Consider the following 4,535-nt stretch of genomic DNA (forward strand, 5'->3'; position numbering starts at 1 on the left):
TGGGACCATTGCTTTTCACAATATATATAAATGACTTAGTAGATAGTGTCGGAAGTTCCATGCGGCTTTTCGCGGATGATGCTGTAGTATACAGAGAAGTTGCTGCATTAGGAAATTGTAGCGAAATACAGGAAGATCTGCAGCGGATAGGCACTTGGTGCAGGGAGTGGCAACTGACCCTTAACATAGACAAATGTAATGTATTGCGAATACATAGAAAGAAGGATCCTTTATTGTATGATTATATGATAGCGGAACAAACACTGGTAGCAGTTACTTCTGTAAAATATCTGGGAGTATGCGTACGGAACGATTTGAAGTGGAATGATCATATAAAACTAATTGTTGGTAAGGCGGGTACCAGGTTGAGATTCATTGGGAGAGTGCTTAGAAAATGTAGTCCATCAACAAAGGAGGTGGCTTACAAAACACTCGTTCGACCTATACTTGAGTATTGCTCATCAGTGTGGGATCCGTACCAGGTCGGGTTGACGGAGGAGATAGAGAAGATCCAAAGAAGAGCGGCGCGTTTCGTCACTGGGTTATTTGGTAACCGTGATAGCGTTACGGAGATGTTTAATAAACTCAAGTGGCAGACTCTGCAAGAGAGGCGCTCTGCATCGCGGTGTAGCTTGCTCGCCAGGTTTCGAGAGGGTGCGTTTCTGGATGAGGTATCGAATATATTGCTTCCCCCTACTTATACTTCCCGAGGAGATCACGAATGTAAAATTAGAGAGATTAGAGCGCGCACGGAGGCTTTCAGACAGTCGTTCTTCCCGCGAACCATACGCGACTGGAACAGGAAAGGGAGGTAATGACAGTGGCACGTAAAGTGCCCTCCGCCACACACCGTTGGGTGGCTTGCGGAGTATCAATGTAGATGTAGATGTAGATGTAGACATTTCTTCAATTTCTTCATCTGCAGAAGCGTGGGTTTCGTGTCTGTCTTGGCCACAATAATGCATTCACTGTGTCGTTTGCAGTAGCTTACCCGAACTCCTATTTTTTATTCATTATTAAACCTACTCCTGCATTACCCCTATTTGATTTTGTATTTATAACCCTGTATTCACCTGACCAGAAGTCTTGTTCCTCCTGCCACCGAACTTCACTAATTCGCACTATATCTAACTTTAACCTATCCATTTCCCTTTTTAAATTTTCTAACCTACCTGCCCGATTAAGGGATCTGACATTTCACGCTACGATCCGTAGAACGCCAGTTTTCTTTCTCCTGATAGTGACGTCCTCTCGAGTAGTCCCCGCCCAGAGATCCGAATGGGGGACTATTTTAACTCCGGAGTATTTTACCCAAGAGGACGCCATCATCATTTGTCCACACAGTAAAGCTGCATGCCCTCGGGAAAAATTACGGCCGTAGTTTCCCCTTGCTTTCAGCCGTTCGCAGTACCAGCACAGCAAGGCCGTTTTGGTTAATGTTACAATGCCAGATCAGTCAAATATCCAAACTGTTGCCCCTGCAACTACTGAAAAGGCGACTGCCCCTCTTCAGGAACCACACGTTTGTCTGGCCCCTCAACAGACACCCCTCCGTTGTGGTTGCACCTACGGTACGGCTATCTGTATCGCTGAGGCACGCAAGCCTCCCCACCAACGCAACGTCTATGGTTCATGGGGGGGGGGGGGGGGGCAGCTGCACATATTGAGTTGTTTATTCTGCCACCTTTTAAAATGAAATTCCAATGATGAAGTAAATTTCCTGAGAGGTTCTGTACTGCCCTAGAAGTCCAGTTCTGTGCGATAAAAGTTGCGAAGCCTTGTAAATATTGTATTTCCTTGTACCGTTCATAATGTTGTAGAAACTGGTGTGTAATAACTGATTTATCTACATCATCAGTAAAATATTTATGATGTTCGTTTCGCTTATTCTGACTCGCGTGAGATGCTTGAATACTGTTCCTTCGGCATTGTGTCTCTCAAAAAAAAAAAAATGGTTCAAATGGCTCTGAGCACTATGGGACTTAAAAACATCTGTGGTCATCAGTCCCCTAGAACTTAGAACTACTTAAACCTAACTAACCTAAGGACATCACACACATCCATGCCCGAGGCAGGATTCGAACCTGCGACCGTAGCAGTCGCGCGGTTCCGGACTGAGCGCCTAGAACCGCGAGTCCACCGCGGCCGGCTTGTGTCTCTCCTTCCATAATTTGCGCACTACTGACTTACTTAACTTTTGCTGTCATCATCTGCTTACTCGTTACAGTCCCCTTATTTGTCGGTACTAGCACACATTCCTCGTTCGCATCGGTAGCAAAATTATTGATGCTAACAGAAAGTAGGCTAGAGTTATTGAGGAGATATTTTGTGCTATCGTTTTTCATTATCACTTTTAGTGCACACACTGCGACGTAACGACACGCTCTACTTTGAATGTAAATGTTGCTGTACTTAGTTATGTTACGTAGTTAGTCCCCTCTGCAACCGCATAACCAAGTGACTTTACCGAGTAACAGCAAATATAATCAAACTGTAATCAGATATGCTCCATTTGTTTCTTATTACGGCTATAATCTCTATGTTAACCTCTCACGAAATTAGTGAGGTTCCTAGATAGTCATCCGTTGATTTAACTAAATAATCTTTGTTTTGTGATCTTCCTGAGTGCGATAAAAAGAGAAAAGACAACATTTGCTGAAGTGAAGTTCCGTTATTGCTAGGGGGAGCCTGAATGGAATTTTTTCTTAGTATTTTTTGTGAAGCCGCACCCTGATGAAGGGTCCAGGATGTTCAAACAAAACATTAACTCACTCCCGCGCACGAGAGTGTGCGTGTGTGTGTGTGTGTGTTTGTGTGTGTGTGTGTGTGCGTGTGTGTGTGTGTGTTTGTGTGTGTGTGTGTGTGTGTGTGTGTGTGTGTGTGTGTGCGACAGCGTGTGGGTGTGTATGTTGTCTGGCAGTATTAGTAGTACATATTTTCATACTCTCCATTTAAAAGTCTTCAATATCGTACTGCCGAGAGAAAATGAAATATTTATATACTAAGATGGTATCTGTTCTTTCGGACATGTCCGAAAGAACAGATACCATCTTAGTATATATATATATATATATATATATATATATATATATATATATATAGAGTTAAGGCTCACCGGCCACTTGACCATCTTCTTCTGTGCGAATGCACGAACAGTGCCCGAACTCTTACGGGAGCAATGAATATAATGGGCGGGGGCACTACGAATGTAGTGTGGGACAATACGTTGAGAATGTAGGTTTCGTTGGAGGCGCGTGAGAGATAAATCACTGCAGTCGCGCTATCTTCTGTGTTCTCGGTGGCTCAGATGGATAGAGCGTACGCCATGTAAGCAGGAGAGCCAGAGTTCGAGTCCCGGTCGGGGCACACATTTTCGTCTGTCCCCGTTGACATATGTCAACGCCTGTAAGCAGCTAAAGGTGTTCATTTCATTGTAAAAGGAAATATTGTTTCCAATAATAGTGACTCGACGAACTGTTAGAAACCATTCTAATGTTGTCATCAGTGAATGTGAAAACTTTATTACTAATTATGAGCGCAAAAGAATCAGCCGCAGGGGGACTTTTGAGGGTCTCCTTGGAGTGGGTGAAGTGTACTCTAACATCAAGATATTTCATTTAGCTTCAGATATCGTTAACCGTGTTCTCTGTACTGCGGTGAATTCGTTGGTGCGATTTTTATGATGAGTAATAATATCAGATAATACAATTTCTTAGACAGTTTATAATGAAGAAATTGTGACTTTTCCCACGAACCGAAGAACAAAATTCCTCTCAGTGCTTATGCTCGATGTACTCTTACGCTGTTAGTAAGTATATAGTACTTTGTTCGAAGATCAGTATATCAGGTTTCTTCATTAATTGATGTCTGCATTGTAACGTAGTGAACACTCTTTGTCATGCTGCAATCTGTAGTATCTGTCCTGTAAAGCTTTCTCCGGAAGCAAAGTTCAGATTCACTCGGTGTACACCCATATCTTTCATAGAATTTGGAAACGTAATCCCAATTTGTTCACGCCTTACATTTCCAGCCTGTAGCCTTAATCCACAGAATATCTTAGAGGTCTAACTCTTATTAACGATGGATGTGGGTCGTAGGATTATGACGTAATTCTAGACTTAAGGGCATCCAAGGATTTACTTCATTTTTCTGGTCTCGTTATACGTGTCATTCTAATTATGCCCATACGTAGCGCGCTGCATCAGCGTGTAACTCTATGTTCTTGATAATAGCTTCTCCGACGATTTATAACTTATGAAACACGGCAGTGTGTGCAGCTAGTGATCATATGAAAGAAAGCTCCAAATGCAATGAGCAAGGACGTTATGAGTACGCTGTCACTTTCTAAGCCCAGATCTATGTTTCACATAAATTCGTTACCGGCACCTTCGTTAACATGCAAATGACAATTTTCACTGTTTTTTATTATAGACACAAATTATTTCTTTCTAGCTATACATTATTAAAAAGTAGTACATTCCAAGAGTCATTTTTCGTTCCGCAGCAGATGTGTGCATCGATTTGAAACTTCCTGG

The sequence above is a fragment of the Schistocerca serialis genome, chromosome 7, assembly GCF_023864345.2.
Source record: "Schistocerca serialis cubense isolate TAMUIC-IGC-003099 chromosome 7, iqSchSeri2.2, whole genome shotgun sequence".
Taxonomy (NCBI): Eukaryota; Metazoa; Arthropoda; class Insecta; order Orthoptera; family Acrididae; genus Schistocerca; species Schistocerca serialis.